At 42.9% G+C, this 26,440-nt stretch overlaps 2 long non-coding RNA genes across 7 annotated transcripts in view; one reads left to right on the top strand and one right to left on the bottom strand.

Annotated features, from left to right (window-relative positions):
• LOC309841405 overlaps nt 1-26,440 on the bottom strand; it is a 444,569-nt gene that overhangs the window by 184,976 nt on the left and 233,153 nt on the right. For 4 of the 6 annotated variants that reach the window (XR_014299107.1, XR_014299109.1, XR_014299110.1 and 1 more), the window contains one exon: nt 3,161-3,230. The exons of the other annotated variants lie outside the window; for them this stretch is intronic. This is a non-coding gene — a long non-coding RNA (uncharacterized lncRNA). The remainder of the gene's footprint in view (nt 1-3,160; nt 3,231-26,440) is intronic. 6 annotated transcript variants of the gene reach the window in all.
• LOC309841416 lies at nt 3,127-7,510 on the top strand. The gene is made up of 3 exons (XR_014299127.1): nt 3,127-3,217; nt 6,623-6,711; nt 7,437-7,510. It is a non-coding gene; the product is annotated as an uncharacterized lncRNA (long non-coding RNA).

Genomic DNA, 26,440 nt, shown 5'->3' with positions numbered 1-26,440 from the left:
CGTCTGGTTTAGAGGAGTCTCAGCGAGACTCATATGTGGCTTTGTGTCATGACCAAATTGGCTAAAAGGCCCAGAGATGAAACATACGTTCCTCTGGCAGGAAGTTTTGGAACACTTGGTGAACTTCGTAAGAAATGAGATAATCCTGTTGGGTTGTCTGGTTGCTGAATTCCTGAGGCAAAGTAAGCAGCAAGAGTACTAGGGTATGCATGTGTGGGGAGGGTGGGCTGAAGCTGGCTGGATGAAGATGACGATGGTGGTGATGATGACTTCTTGAGAACCATAAAGAAAAAAGTATGCATTCAGGTTCTAGAAAACTTTCCATTTTCTCAATTTTGGTATGGTCCTCTACCCCCAAGAGAAAGCTTTACATGGACATTTATCTCACTTTGAATTTTTATTCACTTGGAAAAAATAAATGGGCACCCATGAGATATTACAAGCTATTGTAAATGTTCGGGATACCAAATCAGGTAAGACATGACCATTCCTGAATTGAGTTGACAGTCTTATGGGGGTAAAAAACCTGTGTGTGGGCAGCCCATGGTACAATCCAATGTGGTGAGGGCCATTACAGAAAATTGAGCAAAGTACTGCAGATGACAGAGGGCAGATTAGCCAACTCACAAAAAGTCACAAGAAGGTTTCATAGAAGAGGTAATATACTTCAACTGGTTTCTTATAATAAAGATAACTCAGGAAGTGAGAAGGGGAGAGATTTTAGATGCAAAGCTTGTACAAAGAAGGCACAGGGTCAGAAATTGATGTGGCATAGAGCCTAACATGGGCTGGGATTTGACAAGAAGGACTTGATGGCAGGAACTTAAGCTACAGGATAGAATGACAGATGGAGTCAGTCTAGGAAGGCACTTGGATGATAGCCTTCAGGCTAAACTAGAGAGTTTGGATTTTATCTGTGAATTCCAGGAAGGCCAGGAAAAGTTTTTGTTGTTTTGCTTGTTTTTCTTTATTAACCTGGGATGGAACATAGTGGTTTTGTTTTTAGTAATACACATTCAACGGAAGAAAGATGTTTAATCAGTTGCACTCAGGAGACTTTGGAACAAGGCCATTTCGCTAGCCATTGTATCTCTTAAAGTTAAGGGTCTGGTCTTGGAAGAAGGGGTAAACAACAGAGTTAGAGAGAAGAAGCTGGAAGTAAGTCTTAATGCTGAGGTGGAATAGGATATTCAATGACAGAGCAGATGGGAGGATGTCAGATGAGTGGGAGGAAGGTCTTGATGATGGCAGCAAGAGTCAATTGTGAAGATGGGCTAAGTGGCCATACCATAATTGATATGAAAAATTACTTCATTCCTTGTTATATACACGTTCTTTTGACATGACATGTTTTTGTTCATATAAATGCAAGAGAGAGTATACACCTAATATTTTTATGTGGGCAAAGGTATTTGTCTTTCTGGTGTCTGGTTCCAGCTTGCTCAAACGTGTAGGACATTACACATGCCGGAGTGATTACCAAAATTCATGACCTTCTCTTCTTCCTGGGCATATGGCTGGACTTCATGTCCCAGCTTCCGTTACAGTAACATGTGGCCTGTGATTGGGTTCTAGCCACTGGCACGTGAGCAAAAGTGATATACACTGACTTCAAGCTTGGCCCATAAACCTCATGAGGCATTCCTACACACTCCGGCTCCTCCTCTGGCTGGTTGGAAGGGAGGCAACTTCCGTGGCATTAATCAAAGCTACAAGGTGAAGGTTATGGAACCTCCAATAGTCCAGGTCCCCAGGGTGACATTGCAGCGGCTTTCTGCCTACTCAGTATCGTTATAGGAGTTACAAATAAGCATCAGTGGGCATCTGTTTGTTACAGAGCTTACTCTACCCTAACTTTTTTTTTTTAATTTCTTTTCAGCGTAACAGTATTCATTGTTTTTGCACCACATCCAGTGCTCCATGCAATATGTGCCCTCCCTAATACCCACCCCCCGCCCCTTCAAAACCCTCAGATTGTTTCTCAGAGTCCATAGTCTCTCATGGTTCACCTCCCCTTCCAATTTCCCCCAACTCCCTTCTCCTCTCCATCTCCCAATGTCCTCCATGTTATTCCTTATGCTCCACAAGTAAGTGAAACCACATGATAATTGATTCTCTCTGCTCGACTTATTTCACTCAGCATAATCTCCTCCAGTCCCATCCATGTTGATACAACAGTTGGGTATTCATCCTTTCTGAAGGAGGCATAATATTCCATAGTGTATATGGACCACATCTGCCTTATCCATTCGTCCATTGAAGGGCATCTTGGTTCTTTCCACAGTTTGGTGACCTACCCTAACTATTACATCAAGTTCTCACACTGATTTGTTAATTCAGTGGGTATTTACTGAATACTGATTATGCACCAGGCACTGTATTAGGTGCTGGGGACAGTGTGCAGAGCGAACTATGTGAGCGTCTTGCTCTCAGAGAGCACGGAGCTTAAGCCCAGGAGGTAAACTCTGATTTTACATGTTTCTGCTTAGAGTGACTCAGTGTACTATTTTATTATATCAAAGTACATTTTTATATTGAAAAATATCCCTTCATATAATAGTGATTTTTTGAAACCATGGTGAGTGTTACCACCAATTTGAGATAATTTTCATAATAACTGAGCACCAACATCCAGCGGTGAGAGAGCTGATTTGTGAGCTCTTTCCAAGTTTCTGGTCACTTTAGAAATTTTATATTTTATTAGTGTAATTGCAGAGTTTGAAGTTACCTATATAATGCAATTTAGGTTGTCAATATCATCAGCTTAGTGCCTCAGCTTACGTTTCCATTACTAGAAAAATGTTATTGTGACCTTAATAATAGTGAGAATTAATAGTCATCTATAAGAACTTCTGCTTATGAGAAAAGGTTTTTAAATTGGGTGTTTTTATATATTAGATGAGGAGTATAACAGGTCTGGGGAGGTAGATGCAGGTAGGGAGTAGCTCCTGGTGGATACCATTTTGAATGGGTTATACTGCAGTTGCCCACCAGACATTCAGGAGGATCTGTGCCTGGTAGCCCACTGACTTCTTGATTTGGGAGGTCTCTTTGCAGGTTGAAGTAAAATAACTACTGGTGAAGATCAGATTAAAGACACAAAGAGAAGAAAAAGGACACAAAGACCGGGGATTGAGACCCTGGGATACAGGTTTCTTACCTGGGAGAAAAGTCCCATGAGTTGCTTGGCATCTCTTGACCCTCTCTTCAACACTTGGTGAGCTCGAATGCTACATAACAAATTACAAATGTAGCACTTAACACAGCATGACACTTCTCATAATGATAACTGAATAATGCATTGTCATATTCATATTATATACTTGAAATTAATATAATTAACTATAATATTACTATTACTTATATCAATAATAATATACTACTAAATTTAATACTGTATGTTAATTATGCTTCAATTTAAAAAAATAAAGCAATTATTGATAGGTTTAAAAGAACATACACTTATTATCTAAGAGTTCCTGGGGGTCAGGAGTCCAGGCACAGCCTAAGTGGGTCCCCTACTCAGGGTCTCAAAAGGCTGCAGTGAAGGTACCACTGAGACCACAATCTTATCTGAGATTTAACTTCTCTTGAGAGCTCACTGGCTGTTGAAAGAGTATAGTTTCTGATTAGGTCAGGCCCACCTAGGATAATCTCTTCTGATTAGTTTAGGGCCTGTAAAATCCCTTCAAGTTTGCCATAGAGCATAACCTAATCATGAGAGTAGGGAGGGACATCCTATCATATCCACAGGTCTGCCCACACTCAAGTGGGGGTGATTACACAGAGTATCATTATCTGGAATTGAGAACCTTGGAGGTTATCTTAGAATTCTGCCTACCACAAAGGCCGGAGATATATTCATTTATAAAATAACAATTTTTTTTGAGCGCCTACAATTTGCCAAGCATTATTATGGTATTTCTGAAGACAATAAATACTTTTTAAAAACTAGAGCAGAAGCAGCAGAATTTGGGCTGCTAGAAGTTAGCATAGCAATTGGTTGTTTTATGTGGGGGGTTAAGCACTGATTTCATGGAAAAAGTTACACGCAAGCCAAGACTCCTTATAAGAACCACAGGTTTCCCTTCACCTATGCCCAGAGGTCTTCAGATGTTTCTCTCAGCTTACTTTCCATCAATCATTAATTTTTGTTTTTGTAGAAGTAACGAAGTAAATTTAAAAAATTCTACATTGGATTTTATTACATGTAAATTAAGACTCCACAAAACAAAGTGAGCCAGAAGGCAAAAATCTTATAAGCTGAAAGAAACCAGGGACACCCCTCATGTTTCAAAGGGCTCAAAAGGCAGAAATCTGCTGCTCAAAAAAGAACCCAACATGCTCCCATTTGGGCCTATCAATGAATCTGTATGACACTGGGCCTGCCCAAAGAACACGGCTCATTGATTCATCAATTTATTTACTCATCCTTTATAATATACCAAGAATTTATTACGTGCAAGGGTTCATGCTAAGCATGGAGATTTCAAAGATAAGTAAGGTATAATCCCTGACTTTCAAGAATTTACACTACAGTGAGACAACAGAATCTTGTGTCAATAATTTCAATTACAGCATCCTGCCAGGAACATCAACGGCTAGTCATTATACAGAAAATAACACCCTCCCTGGGGGATTGTGAAATCAAAACCCTGAACAATTTCTAGATGATCTTTCTAATATGTGGCCTAAGATGATTTTGACAGATGTATAGTTTTCCACAGACCTACAGTGGGGATGATGAAGTGGCCATGTTGGCCCACAAGTGGTTCCCTTGGGCTGAGTCTTGGGAGAGGAAAGGGTAAGCCAATGTGACTTGACCAGAGAGAGCGAAGAGCAACTGGATTATTCAGTACTGATTGGGACACATCTATCCAATGTCCATACAACAAACCATGCTACCAGGAAGCTGGGGAACCCATAGCCTCATAAACGGTCTCCAGCATGTTCTATCACAGCTGCTCCATGAGAACCATATTATAGAAGCTCTCGTCTGCTTGGGATTTTAACGCACCTATCCCGGAACGATATATGCAGGGATGAGGCTGCTCAAGTGCCCTTGGGCTTGCTGGCAATTGCTGGGGGACAAACGATCCTAAAATTGAGGGGCTTGAAACAACAGCCGTTGTTTACCTCACAATTCTGTCCACTGAGCTCACATGGACAGTCTTCTAGTCTGGGCCAGGCCTGGCTGGTCTCACGGGCTAGTGGTCAGCTGGTGGGGTTGTTGGCTTATGATAGCCTTGTCTGGGACAAATGGGTTGACTGACGCCTCTCCCAACTCGGTCTCCCCCAGCTCAGGCTCATTTGAAAGGTGGTGGAAGTTTGAAAGAGCAACAAGCAGATAGGAACTTAGTGTTTTTGCTATATTAACAGCTTTGATGACTTGGGTGCCAGTTAGTCAATTTTCTATATAACAGCTCGTTGGCCTCGTTAATGTAGAAGTGACATTTCACCTCACTATTTCTTAAAAGCTAAGCACAATCCAGTGACACACTTAATTGTTTTTTTCTAAAGGGAGGAGACATAAGACAGATTAAAACTACAGGCCAAAGAGGGGTTCATTTGGCATTCTGCTGGCAGAAAAGTTTACAGAGCATGTTGCACTGGACACAGGAGTAGAGCCCCATAGTGCCAGCCTCACAGAGATAGTCAGTGTCAAGGTGGAGGGGGCCTGGAGTCTGTCCAGCTGGGAAGGGCTTTTCCTCACATAGGGCTGTGTGACCAGCACCCTGCCCAGGGAGCTTCAAAAGTCTGTCTCCATAGCTTTCCCTTCGCCTGCCTCTCCCCTGCCTCCCCTGTTAACCCCTGTGAGATGCAGTAGTGGAGGTTCATCTTACATCAAGGTAAACCTCCATAAGGGTCGCAGGTCATTCTTCAGTGCTCTGGATTATCCTGAGATAAATGCGAATTCGCTGGATAGAAAAGATTTCTGGTAGTTTCAGGGAGCTACTAAATTAGCCCCCGTTCCCTATGAAGTGAACATATTTTATTCACCAGAAAACACCATCCAGATGTTATTTTGTTTGATAGTAATTCACTCAACAGTATTTGCTGAACACCCTTGAGCCCAGCACTGTGCTGGGAGCTGGGAATACAGACACAGTTCTGGCCTCACAGAATTAAGGGTCTTACAGAAGATGCACTGAATGAGCACTAAGATAATCAGGATTGCTATGAGAAGCTATCAGCTGTCATGAGAACATAAGACGGCGGGGGTCGGGGAGGCTCAATTCCTCTCAGGGAATCAGGGCAAGTCTCCCCGAGGAATACTTGTTTCATCTGAGAGCCAAGGGGGAAGTCGGAACTCGTCAGGTGGAAGGAAGGGTGGCGGAAATGGGGAACCACATTCCCCGAAGAAGGAGGAACATGTGCAAACACCCAGAGTCAGGGCATTCTGAGAAGTAGACGAAACCTGGCTGGAACAAAGAGAAGGTTAGGCAAGCAGCATAGAGGGACTGGCGGGTGCCCGTAAGCCGCATGAAAGGTTTTATTTCTAGTTACTATTGTGGTCACTATTGTTATTATTAAGCCCTTCCTTCATCAATGGCAAGTCAACTGCTTTTCAAAGAATTTTTAAAATTCTATTTCTAATGTGTTTGGGTCTGTCCATCCTCAGATATACCTACTTCTGTGTCTCTGGGCCAGTCCGGGTCACCTCAGTGTGGCACCACATACACGGTTGGCAGAGCAGCCTCCCCACCCTTGGTGAGTATCTTGAGACCCGGTCCTGGGAAACCTCACCCTACACTCAATTTGTCATCTCTTCTGGCAGATTTCAATCCCTATGACCACTTTTTCCCTTAGGTCATTCGAATCAATTGTGAAAGTAATATTGCACGGGACATGATAGGAATGTTTTACTCATACACGAGCATCTAGAATTCACAGCATTCTATCAAAAAGCAAAGAGAAAATGAACTATGCTAAACAGACCCCTCTGGTCAGCTTGTACTATTCATTCCTGTTAAAGGCAAAATGTGTATTAGTCCAGATGGCCACCCCTCTCCTCCCCTGGTGAGGCATCTGTAATTGAAACAAATCAAGTGACTGACTTCCATGATGGTTTTCATCTTCCAAAGAACTGGGTTAGTTTCTTCTTACTATTTATTTAGTTATTTATTTATTTTGATGTGGCTTGTTTCAAGTAATAGTCCCTGGTATTTACTAAAGAGTGTTCTGTGGCGGAAGCTGACTGGGCTTGGAGGCCTTGGTTGAACCCAAGCTCTCATGCTCTCAGCTGCTGGTTGGTGTCTCTGCAATGCAGCATTTCCATCCACAAGATGGCTCCTCACAGCCCTAAAATCATAGACTGACTAGAAGTCCTATGTCTGAAGAAATGTGAACTTTGGTGCTACGAAGTATGAGAGAGTAGGGATTTCACTTTGCTCTCCTCTCTGACTTGAATCAACTTTGGTCTGTTTTTTATTAAGGTGTGAAAGATGGATGCCAGTCACATAATTTGCCTCAGATGGTGCAATCCGGCTTGTACCAGCAGATGACCTCCACGTGGAAGATACAGAATTTTTTAGAAAATAATACCGACTGGAAGAAAATAGAGAAGGCAAGAAATGTCTCTTTTGTATTTACTATATCCAAGTGAATGTTCAGCCAAACCGTAAACATATTTAGTGCAGAGCTATGGTGGTTTTTTCCCTCCAGCATGTTACTTGATTTTCTTGACACAGGCCAATGTTACTTTACTGTCTGCCACAAGGCAAGGTCCCTCCTCTGGTCGCCGGCAGACCAACTTTATATATTTAGAAAGACATACTTGATCAGCCTCTTTTTAAAGCTGATTTTCCTGGAAAGTAGTGACCGTGTTATCTGACACTGACATTTAACCACCAACCAAATTAATGCAAGAATGCACTAAAAAATGTTTCCTAAAAATAAAACATCCTTGTTGGCTAGATATTTGGACATCTTATAAATGGTGGAAATAGGAAGGCTTGGGTGCATTCTCTAATGTGTATAGGGTGGTGGGATGAGAAGAGGGGTCAATTCTTGAAATACAATTGATGACAATCACTATTTTGAGTTACCAGCAAAAACAAATGAGATGCTTTCTGTGATCCTTGCAACATCTTGTAAGCAGACCCTAATCAGCATGAAGACCTGATGTAGTGCAGGGTACTCCTTAATTTCATTTGTTTAGCAAACATTTATGGGAAGTCTCTAATGCGGCAAGAATAGGGGCTGCTACTCAGTGCTGGGGAGGCAAACGTGACTAAGAACTCGATGAGCTCCACAGAAAGCCTGGAAGATAAAGAAGTTTCTTAGCACAAAGTGAGATAAGTGATAAGACACTGTGCGCAGATGCATTTGGCCTGGGGTTCAGGGAGTAGTGAAAGGTCATCTCCAGAAGTAGAGGTAATAACAACTATCATAGCTAACAAGAAGGTTCCGTTTAAGGGTATAGCCCAGAAATTGCAAGAACAGCTTTCTCACATATCCTATTGACCTGAACTTACTGGACACCACCCCTAACTACAAAGGGGGCTGGCACGCGCAGTGTCTAGCTGAACATCCACTGCCCCCTGGAAACACTGGAGTTTCTATTACTAAGAGGAGCAAAGGGAGGAAAGGGGAACAGGGAGCAGTTTCTGCACCTGCCATTTTTTCTCCCAGTTCTCCTGAGATATAACTGATGTATGACATTGTACTAGTTTTAAGATATACAATATAAGCATCTGGTGTATTAAAAAATACTCAGTGTGTATCACATATATTCAATATGGTCAACATCGAAGTCTAGCTAGCATCTATCATCACACGCGGTTACAATTTTTCTTTCTTGTTGATGAGAACTTTTAAGATCTCTTCTGGTAGCAACTTTAAAATAGACAATACAATATTTTTTAAAGATTTATTTATTTTTAGAAAGAGAGAGTGTCCGTGGGGGTGGGGGCAGAGGGAGAGAATCTTTCAAGCAGACTCCCCGCTGAGCGAGCAGACTGATGTTGGCCTCAGTCCCACAACCCATGAGATCCTGACCTGAGCTGAAACCAAGAGTCAGGTGTTTAACCCGCTGAGCCACCCAGGTGCTTATTAACTGTAGTCACCATGCTGTCTGTTAGTGCCCAGGGCTTCTTTATTTTGTAATTGGAAATTTATACTTTTTGATGATTTTTACCCATTTTTAAAAAATTTTTTATTTTTTATAAATATATATATATATATTTTTTAATTTTTAATTTTTTATAAACATATATTTTTATCCCCAGGGGTACAGATGTGGGAATCACCAGGTTTACACACTTCACAGCACTCACCAAAGCACATACCCTCCCCAATGTCCATGATCCCACCCCCTTCTCCCAAACACCCTCCCCCCAGCAACCCTCAGTTTGTTTTGTGAGATTAAGAGTCACTTATGGTTTGTCTCCCTCCCAATCCCATCTTGTTTCATTTATTCTTCTCCTATCCACGTAAGCCCCCATGTTGCATCACCACTTCCTCATATCAGGGAGATCATATGATAGTTGTCTTTCTCTGCTTGACTTATTTCACTAAACATGATACTCTCTAGTTCCATCCATGTTGTCTCAAATGGCAAGATTTCATTTCTTTTGATGGCTGCATAGTATTCCATTGTGTATATATACCACATCTACTTGATCCATTCATCTGTTGATGGACATCTAGGTTCTTTCCATAGTTTGGCTATTGTGGACATTGCTGCTATAAACATTCGGGTGCACGTGCCCCTTTGGATCACTACGTTTGTATCTTTAGGGTAAATACCCAATAGTGCAATTGCTGGGTCATAGGGCAGTTCTATTTTCAACATTTTGAGGAACCTCCATGTTGTTTTCCAGAGTGGCTGCACCAGCTTGCATTCCCACCAACAGTGTAGGAGGGTTCCCCTTTCTCCGCATCCTTGCCAGCATCTGTCATTTCCTGACTTGATGATTTTAGCCATTCTGACTGGTGTGAGGTGATATCTCATTGTGGTTTTGATTTGTATTTCCCTAATGCCGAGTGATATGGAGCACTTTTTCATGTGTCTATTGGCCATCTGGATGTCTTCTTTGCCGAAATGTCTGTTCATGCCCTCTGCCCATTTCTTGATTGGATTATTTGTTCATTGGGTGTTGAGTTTGCTAAGTTCTTTATAGATTCTGGACACTGGTCCTTTATCTGATATATCGTTTGCAAATATCTTCTCCCATTCTGTCAGTTGTCTTTTGATTTTGTTAACTGTTTCCTTTGCTGTGCAAAAGCTTTTGATCTTGATGAAATCCCAATAGTTCATTTTGCCCTTGCTTCCCTTGCCTTTGGCGTTGTTCCTAGGAAGATGTTGCTGCGGCTGAGGTCGAAGAGGTTGCTGCCTGTGTTCTCCTCAAGGATTTTGATGGATTCCTTTCGCACATTGAGGTCCTTCATCCATTTTGAGTCTATTTTTGTGTGTGGTGTAAGGAAATGGTCCAATTTCATTTTTCTGCATGTGGCTGTCCAATTTTCCCAGCACCATTTATTGAAGAGGCTGTCTTTTTTCCATTGGACATTCTTTCTTGCTTTGTTGAAGATTAGTTGACTGTAGAGTTGAGGGTCTATTCCCGGGCTCTCTATTCTGTTCCATTGATCTATGTGTCTGTTTTTGTGCCAGTACCATGCTGTCTTGATGATGACAGCTTTGTAATAGAGCTTGAAGTCCGGAATTGTGATATCACCAACGTTGGCTTTCTTTTTCAATATCCCTTTGGCTATTCGAGGTCTTTTCTGGTTCCATATAAATTTTAGAATTATTTGTTCCATTTCTTTGAAAAAGATGGATGGTACTTTGATAGGAATTGCATTAAATGTGTAGATTGCTTTAGGTAGCATAGACATTTTCACAATATTTATTCTTCCAATCCAGGAGCATGGAACATTTTTCCATTTCTTTGTGTCTTCCTCAATTTCTTTCATGAGTACTTTATAGTTTTCTGAGTATAGATTCTGTGCCTCTTTGGTTAGGCTTATTCCTAGGTATCTTATGGTTTTGGGTGCAATTGTAAATGGGATGGACTCCTTAATTTCCCTTTCTTCTGTCTTGCTGTTGGTGTAGAGAAATGCAACTGATTTCTGTGCATTGATTTTATATCCTGACACTTTACTGAATTCCTGTATAAGTTCTAGCAGTTTTGGAGTGGAGTCTTTTGGGTTTTCCACATATAGTATCATATCATCTGCGAAGAGTGATAATTTGACTTCTTCTTTGCCGATTTGGATACCTTTAATTTCCTTTTGTTGTCTGATTGCTGAGGCTAGGACCTCTAGTACTATGTTGAATAGCAGTGGTGATAATGGACATCCCTGCCCTGTTCCTGACCTTAGTGGAAAAGCTTTCAGTTTTTCTCTATTGAGAATGATATTTGTGGTGGGTTTTTCATAGATGGCTTTGATGATATTGAGGTATGTGCCCTCTATCCCTACACTTTGAAGAGTTTTGATCAGGAAGGGATGCTGTATTTTGTCAAATGCTTTTTCAGCATCTATTGAGAGTATCATATGGTTCTTGTTCTTTCTTTTATTGATGTGTTGTATCACATTGACTGATTTGCGGATGTTGAACCAACCTTGCAGCCCTGGAATAAATCCCACTTGGTCGTGGTGAATAATCTTTTTAATGTACTGTTGAACCCTATTGGCTAGTATTTTGTTGAGTATTTTCGCATCTGTGTTCATCAAGGATATTGGTCTATAGCTCTCTTTTTTGATGGGATCCTTGTCTGGTTTTGGGATCAAGGTGATGCTGGCCTCATAAAATGAGTTTGGAAGTTTTCCTTCCATTTCTATTTTTTGGAACAGTTTCAGGAGAATAGGAATTAGTTCTTCTTTAAATGTTTGGTAGAATTCCCCCGGGAAGCCATCTGGCCCTGGGCTTTTGTTTGTTTGGAGATTTTTTATGACTGTTTCAATCTCCTTACTGGTTATGGGTCTCTTCAGGCTTTCTACTTCTTCCTGGTTCAGTTGTGGTAGTTTATATGTTTCTAGGAATGCATCCATTTCTTCCAGATTGTCAAATTTGTTGGCGTAGAGTTGCTCATAGTATGTTCTTATAATAGTTTGTATTTCTTTGGTGTTAGTTGTGATCTCTCCTCTTTCATTCATGATTTTATTTATTTGGGTCGTTTCTCTTTTCTTTTTGATAAGTCAGGCCAGGGTTTTATCAATTTTATTAATTCTTTCAAAGAACCAGCTCCTAGTTTTGTTGATTTACTCTATTGTCTTTTTGGTTTCTATTTCATTGATTTCTGCTCTGATCTTTATGATTTCTCTTCTCCTGCTTGGCTTAGGGTTTCTTTTTTGTTCTTTCTCCAGCTCCTTTAGGTGTAGGGTTAGGTTGTGTACCTGAGACCTTTCTTGTTTCTTTTTTTCTTTTTTAAAGATTATATTTATTTATTTGACAGACAGAGATCACAAGTAGGCAGAGAGGCAGGCAGAGATAGAGGAGGAAGCAGGCTCCCTGCTCAGCAGAGAGCCCGATGTGGGACTCGATCCCAGGACCCTGAGATCACGACCCGAGCCGAAGGCAGCGGCTTAACCCACTGAGCCACCCAGGCGCCCCAACCTTTCTTGTTTATTTAGAAAGGCTTGTACCGCTATATATTTTCCTCTCAGGACTGCCTTTGTTGTGTACCACAGATTTTGAACCATTGTATTTTCATTGTCATTTGTTTCCATGATTTTTTTCAAATCTTTAATTTCCCGTTGACCCATTCATTCTTTAGAAGGATGCTGTTTAGTCTCCATGTATTTGGGTTCTTTTCAAACTTCCTTTTGTGGTTGATTTCTAGCTTTAGAGCATTGTGGTCTGAAAATATGCAGGGAATGATCCCAATCTTTTGATACCGGTTGAGTCCTGATTTAGGACCAAGGATGATCTATTCTGGAGAATATTCCATGTGCACTAGAGAAGAATGTGTATTCTGTTGCTTTGGGATGAAATGTTCTGAATATATCTGTGATGTCCATCTGGTCCAGTGTGTCGTTTAAGGCCTTTATTTCCTTGCTGATCTTTTGCTTGGATGATCTGTCCATTTCAGTGAGGGGAGTGTTAAAGTCCCCTACTATTATTGTATTATTGTTGATGTGTTTCTTTGATTTTGTTATTAATTGGTTTATATAGTTGGCTGCTCCCACGTTGGCGGCATATATATTTAAAATTGTTAAATCTTCTTGTTGGACAGACCCTTTGAGTATGATATAGTGTCCTTCCTCATCTCTTATTATAGTCTTTGGCTAAAAATCTAATTGATCTGATATAAGGATTGCCACTCCTGCTTTCTTCTGATGTCCATTAGCATGGTAAATTCTTTTCCACCCCCTCACTTTAAATCTGGAGGTGTCTTCGGGCTTAAAATGAGTTTCTTGGAGGAGACATATAGATGGGTTTTGTTTTTTTATCCATTCTGATACCCTGTGTCTTTTGACAAGGGCATTTAGCCCATTAACATTCAGGGTACCTATTGAGAGATATGAATTTAGTGCCATTGTATTGCCTGTAAGGTGACTGTTACTGTATATGGTCTCTGTTCCTTTCTGATCTACCACTTGTAGGCTCTCTCTTTGCTTAGAGGACCCCTTTCAAGATTTCCTGTAGAGCTGGTTTGGTGTTTGCAAATTCTTTTAGTTTTTGTTTGTCCTGGAAGCTTTTAATCTCTCCTTCTATTTTCAATGATAGCCTAGCTGGATATAGTATTCTGGGCTGCATGTTTTTCTCATTGAGTGCTCTGAAAATATCATGCCAGCTCTTTCTGGCCTGCCAGGTCTCTGTGGATAAGTCAGCTGCCAATCTAATATTTTTACCATTGTATGTTACAGACTTCTTTTTCTGGGCTGCTTTCAGGATTTTCTCTTTGTCACTGAGACTTGTAAATTTTACTATTAGGTGGCAGGGTGTGGGCCTATTCTTATTGATTTTGAGGGGCGTTCTCTGAACCTCCTGAATTTTGATGCTCATTCCCTTTGCCATATTGGGGAAATTCTCCCCAATAATTCTCTCCAGTATACCTTCTGCTCCCCTCTCTCTTTCTTCTTCTTCTGGAATCCCAATTATTCTAATGTTGTTTCGTCTTATGGTGTCACTTATCTCTCGAATTCTCCCCTCGTGGTCCAGTAGCTGTTTGTCCCTCTTTTGCTCAGCTTCTTTATTCTCTGTCATTTGGTCTTCTATATCACTAATTCTTTCTTCTGCCTCATTTATCCTAGCAGTGAGTGCCTCCATTTGTGATTGCACCTCATTAATAGCTTTTTTGATTTCAACTTGGTTAGATTTTAGTTCTTTTATTTCTCCAGAAAGATCTTTTATATCTCTCGAGAGGGTTTCTCTAATATCTTCCATGCCTTTTTCGAGCCCGGCTAAAACCTTGAGAATTGTCATTCTGAACTCTAGATCTGACATATTACCAATGTCTGTATTGATTAGGTCCCTAGCCTTCGGTACTGCCTCTTGTTCTTTTTTTTGTGTTGAATTTTTCCGTCTTGTCATTTTGTCCAGATAAGAGTATATGAAGGAGCAAGTACAATATTAAAAGTGTGGCAACAACCCCAGGAAAATATGCTTTAACCAAATTAGAAGAGATCCCAAATCGTGAGGGGGGTGAAAGGGGATAAAAAGAGGTTCAAAAAGGAAGAAAGAAAAAAAAAAGATAAGAAAAGAATTTAAAAAAAGAAACAAATAAGAAAAATATAAAAAAGAAAAAATATATATATTGGATAAACTAGTTAAAAAACGTTAAAAAAGAAAAAGGTAAAAGTATAAAAAATAATTTACCAAAAGGCGAGAAAAAAACAAAAAATGAAAAAGAAAAAAATTAAATTAACTGCAAGACTAAAAAAAATCACAGGGAAAAAGCCATGAGTTCCGTGCTTGGCTTTCTCCTCCTTTGGAATTCTGCTGCTCTCCTTGATATTGAAACCACACTCCTTGGTAGGTGAACTTGGTCTCGGCTGGATTTCTTGTTGATCTTCTGGGGGAGGGGCCTGTTGTAATGATTCTCAAGTGTCTTTGCCCCAGGCAGAATTGCACCGCCCTTACCCAGGGCCGGGGTGAGTAATCCGCTCAGGTTTGCTTTCAGGAGCTTTTGTTCCCTGAGCGCTTTCCGTAGAGTTCCGGAGGACGGGAATACAAATGGCGGCCTCCTGGTCTCCGGCCCAGAGGAGCCGAAAGCCCAGGGCCCCACTCCTCATTGCACCCTCAGAGAATAGCGCCCAGTTACTCCCGTCTGCCTGACCTCCGGCCGCGCTCCGAGCTCACCGAGCCTGCGACCGGTTCAAGGTCACCCCGAGCTGCGAGCTTACTGTCGGCTCTGTCTCTGTAGCCGGCTTTCCCGTTCCAATACCCGCAAGGTCTGCGACACTCAGACACCCCCGATCCTTCTGTGACCCTGCGGGACCTGAGGCCACGCTGACCCCGCGTGGGCTTTGCCCCGGTTTAGCCTCTGGAACGATGTCCCTCAGCGGAACAGACTTTTAAAAGTCCTGATTTTGTGCACCGTTGCTCCGCTGCTTTCCAGGAGCCGGCCCCTCCCCCCGGACTCTATCTTCCCGTCGCTTTGGATTCACTTCTCCCCAGGTCCTACCTTTCAGAAAGTGGTTGTTTTTCTGTTTCCAGAATTGCTGTTCTTCTTCTCTTCGATCTGCCGATAGATTTTCAAGTGTTTGCAATCTTTAGATAAGCTATCTAGCTGATCTCCGGCTAGCTGAAGTAGTCTCAGCCTGCTACTTCTCCGCCATCTTGACTCCTCCCCGATTTTTACCCATTTTACCCACCAGCTACCTGCCTCTGGCAACCACCTATCCATTAAGTATTTCAAGGAATAACAAAGATGACTTAGAGCCTCAGAAGAGGAAGTATATCCAGAGGTCATCTGCTTGCCTCTCTGGGGATATCTGGACCCCGTCTTCAATATTCTCCCCATTCTGCCTCCCCCAGTACTCTCAGGTGGGCACCTACCCTTCTGGGAACTTGCAGGGGTGGAGCTTGTTTGCAATACTTCTGTTCCAGGCACAGAATTGGGAAGAGATGAGCCGTGCCGTTAGAAGCTCTCAACACCCTGTTTGTAGCATCAGTTCTCAGAATCTGGATCTCACAGATGAGAAATGACACGGTAATGGGAATCATGGATCAGCTCATGTAATGGGTTCCTTTAGTCAAAACTAAAATCCATTCCATGGAGACATGTAAAAATAATCCACATCCTAAGGAAAGGGTTTCTTCTGAATCCTCAGCAAAACTGGGATTAGAAAGGGACCCATGAGTTTAGGGTCCACCCCTTAGAGGTTTCATTCCAGACAAGAGCTGTGGACTGAGCTCCCCATGGCCCTTGTTAACTGAACTAACTCCAGGATGAGCACCACAGATACAAGCTAAGTGACTGCTAACCCCCATCTGCTGACCTTGACCATCCTCAAAAGAAACAAATGGACTAAGTGGCTAAATTCCTTACATCTTTTGCAGATCTTCCCTCTGTAGAAAAATAGAAGCAAGAAGCTTTAAGGCAAGATATGCTCCTTAAAAAACAAACAACAAAAAAACCCACTTTGCTAGTTTGCATATACACTGATGTATCTATTATTTAATTAAAGCAATTTGACATTCTCAGGTATTTTCTTTGATGGCACACACACACTTCAATGTCTCATAGGCTAGAAAGTAGGGTATTATCGGAAAATCTGGCACAACTTTCAGTGGATTGTGTGCACAGTTTTAATTGAATTCTCATTTTATTTTTAACTTCTAGAACAGATGGAGTCTGGGGACCAAAAATCATCCCACTCTTCCATGTGCATGTGAAAATGAGGGGCTGGGATCCCATCCGTCACTTGACCAGCATTTATGCAGACCGCCTCCGCCCTGCCGCATGTCCGCGCTGGGAAGGAGAGCTATTTTGGCTAAGGGACACCTGTTGTGGGATTAGCCCTTTCAAGGTTTCAGGGGACCTCGCTGACAGTCACTGCTAGATTCTAAACAGGTTAATCACAAGTAGATATAGGTACGGGATGTGACGCTGGAGCCACAGCTATTTTATCTGAGCGAAGCACCTATGCCAGAGAGAGATTACAGAGAGATAGCAAGGCATGAGGATCCTTCTAGCGGGAACCCGTTACTCCACGAGTATTCACCGGCACCTAGCTGAGCTGGCTGGCAAGGAAAGCGGCTATAAAACCAGAGGGATGTTTATGGCGCTGAAAGAGAAGAAACCTCTCTTCTCTGGAAGGAAAAACGGTGGCTCAAGCTCGCTCTTGGAGGAACTCCTGGGCCAGGAGATGATCTCAGAATGGGAGGAATGTACCAGCCTGGGGCTCCTTCGCATCTTCCAACCTCATCTTTGCAAACTGGGTGACAAGCCCTGGGGCCCTCTCAGCCCTCACCCTCCTTCCCTGCACCCACTCTGCAGCAAGAATGCACGGACCTTTGATGCTGACATCACTTCCCTCCTCCCAGACGCATGCCGCGTGAGGGCCCCCGGCATTACAGAGTCTGACCACAGGCGGATCTGGAGGTGCAGGACGTCCAACCCCGCTGCCCTCTCCTGCAGCACATGGCTTTGCTTGGGAGGGACTTCAGCCCACTTTCAAACTAACACTCCCTCAGTGTGCTGTGCCAGGCACTATTGATTTTAAGCACTTTACATTAACTCGTTTCAAGGGTACACTTATCTCCATAAGCATGGAGAAATGTATGGGATTTTGAACCATTATATTATGCACCTGAAACTAATATAAAACTATGTTAATTATCTTGAATTAAAAAAAAAAAAAGAACATCCCTCTCTGCAATAGGTGATTCTATTCTTCCCATTTGACAAATGAGACAACTGAGGCACAGTGAGGTTGAATAGCTTGCCTAAAGTCACATGGCTGGGTGCCAGCTTCTCGAGTGGGTGCTCAACTCAAAGATGCCGGTAGCCATCCCACAAGGTAGCACAGCCCTCCCCAGCCTTCCAGAGGGTGCCAGCAAGTTCCCACGCAGGTGGCCATATCTGTTAGGTTAGTACCGTCTTTAAACCCACACACTCCGGCATCAGAAGAGCCCCCCTCTCTCTAATTCTTTCTCTTTGATTAGAACTAAATTCCTCTTTTGCTCTTCCTCCCTTACTTTCCCTTAAATTGAGACTTTTGTTGGTGATAACTATTTGGGGTGCGGGATTTTCTGGAGCAGGAAATTGTCCCCTCAACAACAAGTGGTTTGCCCTGCATTTCGGGAGGTGCAGAGCAGTGAGGGCTGCTTTGTCTTCAAAACTGTAGATTTGGCTCTCAGGGGTGCTGACAGAGGAGCCCAAGAAGCTTGCTTGGTGCCACACTGTTTCTTTTTTTCCCTGAAAGTATTCAGTTAAGCTCTGCTTGGATAGGAGAATCTGCCCTTTCCCTTACCCCTGGGCCAATCCCCAGGACAAAATCATGGTCAGCAATGTGTCTCATGGCCTGAGCTATTCTTCCGGGAAAGCCCAGGCACACTGGGGTGGGGTGGGTAGAGTCGGGGAATGTGGGCTTCAGCAGAGGGTCCTCCATGGGAAGACCCCTCGGAGGCCTCTCCACTATCTCTCCCACTATTCTGGGTTTCTGTGGGTATGTCCGGAGAGAATGTGTCCACATGGCACCAGCCACACGCTCACACATACTGACACGCTCGGAAATTTTGAGAGCATAGTCTAGGAAAGAGAAAAACAGCACCTGGAAACGCTCCTCCCCTCCGAGCCCACTTTGGAGAGAGCATTCTGAGGGGCAGTCCCAGAGGTCCACTTCCCGTGTGAACCATCCACCTCAAGGCCTACCAGCCCATTACCAAGTCCCCCCAGCAATGGTACGCCCTACCCCAACCAACCACCTTCGGCTACAGAAACACGGAGAAGGAAATAAAAAATAAAAACTAGAGGTCTGTATTCTGCTTTTAAATCCTGGGTCCAGTTAAATTCTCAGGCTTAGCCCCTTCTTATTTAATCTATACACAAGGAAGGCATTTGGTACACGATTTATTAGATCCTGTTTAGAGCAAACCCAGAAAGGGTAGAAAAAGGGGAAGAGAATTTATTCTTCTAGATCCGCCTGTTTGTGTATTATTCCTACTCACTGGTGAGAGTAGAGGAGGCGCGGATAGGCTTATCTCAGCCATGGCTGAATTCCCAGTTCCTGCTGCCCAGGAGGCTCCTCATCACCATTTACTGAAAAGACAATGGCATGACTTTCATATGACTAACCAAGGGAGCCCACCAGTTTCCCAGCACAACAGCCTGATCCATTCTCTTCTCTCCTGAATTCCTCTTTAAAGAAGCAGTTTGGAAACACCCTGGGCATCCTGTGGGGACTGACACATCTCGGTTGGTTGTGCACAGGGATTTCCACCACAAAGCAGGGAAGATGTCTTTGCCACAAACCACCAGGCCGGGGAAAGACACATTCACAAACTGTAGCCACCAAACTGATTCCCTAAGGAAAGAAATATTCAGAGTGGAGGGTCCAGGCCCAAGTTAAAGCAGTTCTTCCAACCCGGGGCACAGAATTCAAACTGAGGTGTGGAACCTGAGCAAAATCCAGAGGTCATCAAGGTCAACTGACTGTGCCCCAACTTAATCTTATTATGTGGACACATTCAAAACAAAGCTCAATCATTCCCCTTTGGAAGCTTTCTCTTGGTTCTCAGATCTCCCCATTTCTGGGGTACTCATGCATTCAGTTCCTTGCAGGAGAAGCCAGGGAACATTCTTGACTCCTCACCAAATCACTGAGTTTACCCAATTCAGTGTTTCTGGCATGTGTCCTTTCTTCTGCCCCTGCTAAGTGTTTCTGGATTCCATCCCTCCCCGTCCTTACTCGTGTATTCATGCCCTAGTTAAAGGCAGTTTCCCTTGTCTGGGTTACAGCACCACCTGTCCCCCAGGCCTCTCTAGACACAATGAGCTTTCTGAGACACACACCTTCTTCCGTCCCTTAAGTAGAACCCGGTCACACAGAGACTCAGATTCAGTGAGCCCGCCCTTCACAAACGGCCCGGCGGCACCAGCCTCCAGCTCTCTCTCACATCCTTGTACTTGACCTTCCAGTAATGCTGGACAGTTTGTTGGAACCACATGTGCTCAGCTGGTGATGTTCCCAAGACTTGCTATCTCTCTGCCAAATTTCTCACCCTCTTCTTTTAAATATTTTTGTGACTTTCATTTTATTTTTTAACTTACTAAAGTATCAAATGGACAGAGCTTTAAAAAAAATCAAAACGCAAACTTCTGTTTCTGATAAAATGTTACACATTGTATCCCTGAAACCTGGATGACACAAAACAACTAGAAATACCAGAGTGAAAACCTGACCTTCTTTCCTCCCTTCATTCCCTTCCCTTCCTTTCCTTTGCCTTTCCTCTTTCCTTCCCTTTCTCCTGCTTTCCTTCCTGCCATAGGGGAAAATTAGTTCTTGACTGAAAAAATTTAGAAACATTTAAACACAAAGAATATCCTGAATGAAATAACCTGAGAAAGTTCTAGAACAAGAAAGAAATGGTTGCAAAATGTCATCTGACCCGTGAAGTTGGGCTAACCTCATAAAACTTTACTGAGTTTAGCTTGGGATATTGTTTTGTTTAGGGGTTTTTTGGTGTCTATGTGTGTCATTTTAAAAACTAATCAAAACTTATTGAGGTAAATATTACATTACTTTGACAGATTTCTAATAGCACTTCCTCACATATGGAAGTGGTCTTCACTGTTTTAAGTCTCCATGCAGTCATGTCAAAAGGAAAAGTGACTTGGGATAAACTGGAGGGAGATGGACTCTGAGAAACAAACTGTTTTGGAGGGGAGGGGGTCGGAGGTTGGATGAGTCTGGTAGTGGGTATTAAGGAGGGCACAGATTGCATGGAGCACTGGGTGTAGTGCATAAACAATGGATCTTGGAACACTGAAAAAATAAAATAAAATTTTTAAAAAAAAACTTCAGGGGTGGTTTGAGCAATAGTGGATCTCTTTTTTCAATCAAAATATAATGCCCCTACTATCTAATTCTGTAGAGTCCATTGATGTAGGAATACTATATTCGTAAGAAGTATATCAATATTCTTATAAATATATTATGAATGTATCCTACATTCTAGAACATCATCTTAGGAATTAAAATTCTATCTCACGTCAACCAGAGCAAATGCAGTGTCAGCTAAGTAACAGCAGTCAAACTAAAAACAGGTGAAGTCAAAATCACTTAACAGACAGAAAAAGCAGGAGAAGGTTCTGCTGAATCCAACCTGTGTGTGAGCCTGGATCGGGTACCCTCACAGCTTACATCACTCCTGAGCACAGGGGATTCCCCGACCCTCTCTGCCTCTGCCCTCTCTGGTTGAGCAGCAGAGGCTAAAGGGCACTTGGAAGAAGCTGGTATAGGGTACAGGGGAGGTCCCATGAGATGGGCTAGGAGGTAATGGCTGCCAGGTACTCCATCCCAATGGCCACACAGGTGACCCCATTGTAATGAGATCCCTTACCAAAACAGCCCCTAGACATGGGGCACCCCTGGAGCAGGGAAATGGTCTCAGAAACACTCATGAGACGGAGGTGGTTTGGCCTTTGCCCGCGTGTTTCACTTGTAAACTTTCACAGTGACTTTCTTGTCAGCACTCATATCTTTCCAACCGAAATGTTGTTTTCGGGCCCTGCTCATGCCATGGAGTCTGTTCTAACCACCACCCCATGACCCCGGGACCTTTTCATCTGCAAGTGAAGCTCCCATTTTCCAACTGCGGTGAGAATTGGGCAGAGTTTTCGAGGTTAAACGATTAGTTTGTTCAGTGACCCTGCAATTTTCCAAATTCTTCCAAACCCCAGAGATTTATCTAAAGTATCTAACTTGTGAGAACAAGATCACTCATGAAAGAAAAGTGTTTTCTCTTTCAGAATGGGTGTTCGAGTCAAGGATTCACTTTCTCAGGGCAAGTTTGTGCTTTGACTTTTGGCTACAGACTCAGCCAAAGAATGAGAAATATTAAATGAAAAGAGAAATATAAAAATGCTTCAGTGTTGGAAACTCAATACACGTTTCCAGTTGGGTTTCATTCAATGGTTCAATGAGTCGGCTAGAGATCATGTCTCTCAGTAGATGTAGAGACGGGTTTCTTTTCTTACATGGGGCAGCAGCTTTCAGGCAACACTTTCCAAGGTCTATGCTACATTGTGGGTAGCTGGGTTGGATTTGAGGGTCTTGGGGTTAGGGGAGGGCCACATGGGATCTTAGGTTTGGAAATTGTCCTCCTGTCACCTCTCTTCTCCAGCACAACACTGGGAATACGAGCTCTGAAGTCTAGATCAGTGGCAGGAACTCTCCCCAGAAACCTGCAGCTGCTTGGCTCTCTCATCGCTCCACAGGGAGTACAAACTTGGCAGAAGTTCCCCAGTGTATTGATCTCAGAATCGAATGGGGCCAATTAGGACTTGTCAGGCTCTGTTCTTTCTCCTTCCCTAGGATATTCAGGCATTTAAAATACCCGTGAGCCAAATAAAGGGGTGTGCAGTTGAAGGGGCAGTGCACCTTCCTGAAAAGCTAATGGGTGCCGCAGCCTCTCTCTACCCCAGAGCTTCCAGCCTCCTTGCTGTCAGTCCCACCCTCCCTGTTCATTCAGTGAGCATTTATGCAGAGCATGGTAGGTACAAGGTCCTGTGGTGGGTTATGTGGGAAACATCTCTCTCTGGGTCATCCTGTTATCTGCAGAATCGTCTTTACCACTAAGTTTTCCCTCTTTGTTAATCTCAAACCTTCTGCTGAGAGCTGTGCCTTTCCACAAAGACTAAGCACCCCTGGAGGATGGCAGAACTGTGTGAAATGTTCCAAGCTGTGCTCAGTAGAAACATCCCATTAAATCTCTCAGTCTTTATCACAAGAACATTACAAGCTGTTCCCATCATATGCAGTCCAGCCAGAGTGAATGGCGCCAGCAGCATGGGGCTTATCAGACACCCCCTGCCTACTTCCTCTATTTGGACTTAGACCTTGAGGGGATAAACAATGCCACTCTGGCCTCACAGTGGTCTTGGCCATGGCAGCATGGGAGGGGGTTTCTGTGTTCTAACAAGGTAAAATCTGCCTCACAGTCGTATTCATCCATTTGCTCCTAGGGAGGCTAAGAATTTTGTCAAGAGCTGCAGAATGTAAAAATCTGAGGACTGGTGGTGTTATTTGGATTAAGTCTTGCAGTATTATTTCTGACTATATCATTTAGATGCCTGTTGTCTCTGTTTCTCATGTAAACCAGTGCTGGACGTATGATAATGCCGGGCTTCAAGATATACTACAAAGCTGTAGTAATCAAAACAGTATGGTCCTGGCACAAAAATAGACCCATTGGTACCTAGAACAGAACAGATACCCCAGAAATAAGCCCCTAATTATATGCTCAATTAATCTATGACAAACGGGGCAAGAAAATGCAATAAGGAAAAGACAGGGGCTATGTCCTATGGACCCATTTTATCCCTAGGACCTAGAATGGTCCATGATATAAGGCAGAGGCTCAAGAATGTTTGTTGACTGAATTATCAAATGATAGTTATTTTTGAAAAAGCAAATTATTTTTCAAATCCTGAGCATTGTTTTTAACCTACCCTCACCCCTTACATCCAAATCTTGACTTTGCTCCTTTCTCTTGGGCCTCCTAAAACTGACCTGGGCTATGGCAACAGCCCCTAATGGGTCCATCTGCTTCTAGTCTTGCACCTGCTCTCAAATTCATCTTTGACTCCCCTCCAAAAGTGAATCTGCTAAATGAAGATCTACTTCAGGTAACTTTTCAGATTAGAAGCCTGAAACAGCTCCTTGTTTCTTTTGAGATAAAACCCAAACCCCTCCTTGAGGATGCGGAGCCCTTGAGAAAATTGCTTCTGCGCATGGCCCCTCCTGCACCACCCCAGCTGCCAGACTTTTGAGTCAGAGAAGCTTAGGTTTCCAGCTCAACTACTTCTTCACAAAAGTTCAAGGGCAAGTTTGTTCATCTGGACAGCAGTTTCATCAACTACAAAATGGATTGGCTTTCACAACATATTTCTGAGATTATAATGAGAAACAAAACAAAACAAAAACACATGTAAGGTGCTTAGCAGGGTAACTGGTACATAGTGAGGGTTAAATAAATGTTTGCTATTACTTTTACCATTATGGACACCGTTTTGAAAATATTCCTTGCTCACCTTTGTGTTCTATCACATCTATTTCTCCTGTCATCTCCTCTTTATCTAACTAATTTCTCAAGATTTCAGATTTAAGACTCAACTCATATTTCATTTAATCAAAGAGGCCTTTCTTGAGCTTACCATCCTGGGTAAAGTTTTTAGATTCCTCAAGAACTATTTACATACCCCTATTTATCCCAACATTATATAAGTAGTTTTGTTTTAAGTAGGCTCCACAATGGGCATATAGCCCAACATGAGGCTTGAACTCACAGCCATGTGATCAAGACCTGAGCTGACATCAAGAACCAGACACTCAACTGACTGGACCACCCAGATGTCCCTATAAGTAGTTTTCTATAAATAGTTAAGTGAATGAAAATGAGTTATTGGACTCATCTACCTCTTCCACTATACCCTGGAGACCTCACAAGCAAGAGGACATTTCACATGGTATCTAGCATATCACAAGTGTTTGATTAATCTTTATATAGGGAAGAAGGAAGGGATATAGGAAGGAAGGGAAGAAAGGGCCTTTAAGAGAGGTAGGGAATACGGGAGAAAAGGAGGCCTTGGCAGGAAGACCTCATTTTAAAAAATTAAATAATGTTCAATTCTAGAGATGCTGAGATGATTAGCAAACAGATGGTTTTAGGGGCTGGAGTCCAGGAGAAAGACAAGGGGCAGGTACAGATGTGAGTACAGTATACCCATGCAGTATATGGGTGGTTGAAGGCATATACCCAGGCAGTATATGGATGGTTGAAGGCAAGAGAGTAAATGCAGCTGTCTCAGAAGGATGTTCAGAAACAGAAGAAGTCAAGGAAGGTTTGATTCCTGGGGGACACCAATATTTAAGGGGCAAGCAAAAGCATGAACAGCAGAGGAGAATGGGTTTCCTTCCCTGAACCTAAGTATGGTTTCAAAACCTTTCACTTGTGACCTGAATAAATAAGAAAATTCCATCTCTCCTTCAAGGGGCAACAAACTAGGTTAAGTAAATGTTACTGAGTCATATGCCAAACAGCTGTATCCTTCCTTCATTTTTTTCCTCACCTCTGTTCCAGAGGAGAATTTTCCAAGTCTTTCCTATCTCCCTAATTACAAGCACTGTTCCCTTCCTCCTTCTCCACAATCTTGGAGTCTTTCCCTATGCTGATCTTCCCATCTGAACTGTCCTTGCTCTTCTTTATTTATCCAAAATCCTCAGCCTCCAATGCTTCTCATGAGATCTGCCCCCTCTGTGAAACCTCCCTCAGTCATTCCAGTTCACAGTGGCATCCCTGTTCTCTCATGTCAATGGATTTGTGGTACCCACACTAAACTGTCTTGTTTGTTGGCTTGGTTGTTCTTAAATTGACCCACTGGTTCTCCTTCAGAAAAGAAGCTACATCCTAAGACATAGTCTCATGTCTTCATAGCCAAAATTCCTAAGTGGTCAGTGTGTATATAGTCCTGTCTCCCTTACTCTGAGCATTTTCCCCCCTCTGCCTTTCTAGAGACTTCTGGGCTGGCCCGAAAATAGAGTTCAGGCTTTGGCATGGCTGGTCTGGCATCAGCTGGATGAACAGGACAGCTACTGAATGGTAAAAGCTCTCCTATAACCTCATAGAGTTAAAACACCTCCTACATGGTTCAATCTCCAGAGAGGTAGCTCTTTAAAAGTCAAAGTTAGCAGAGATAATTCATTCCTAAGTCAAAAAATTCAGTTAAGATCAGTCAAGTGTAGGGCAAAGAAGGGATGCTGGCAAATAATGTTTTCTCTTTTAAATGGGTTAAGCTGGTGACTTAGGGACCCAAATAGTACTCCTGATAACTTTGGAATCTGACAGAGTCTGGCTATTGGGGACAAACATGCCCGTGGGCTGGGGAATAGCAGGCTGGGCAAGCTCCAGGTAAGGCTGCTCCATCTGGTCTTGGAGGAGATGGGTGGGTGGTACATGTGGCCTCTTGGCTGTAGCTCTCTCTTGGGCCATGTACACACACTCACACTGTATGCTAAACCGAAAACAGGCAAGTCCCTGACACCAAGACCTAGGCACAAGCCTCACAGTTGGCTTAAACTCTAATAAGTTCGTAGAATTCTGGGTGTTCCCAGAATTAGATAGAAGCCCCATGTTTTCGTTTCTTATGAAAATCCCTCTTGGAATGACCTATTTAAGGCTGACCCAGTCAGGGCCAGTCTTGCTTTGCCTCGAGTCTGCATTGCCAAGTAGAGCACGCGTCCAAGGAAGAGGGACAATCACATTGGCCACCAATGGAGGATGATGTCAAAGTGCCAGGCAAGGCACGAGGGCATTTGTGAA

The sequence above is a fragment of the Mustela nivalis genome, assembly GCF_964662115.1.
Source record: "Mustela nivalis genome assembly, chromosome: 9".
Lineage (NCBI taxonomy): Eukaryota > Metazoa > Chordata > Mammalia > Carnivora > Mustelidae > Mustela > Mustela nivalis.
This window is presented reverse-complemented; position numbering and strand designations above follow the sequence as displayed.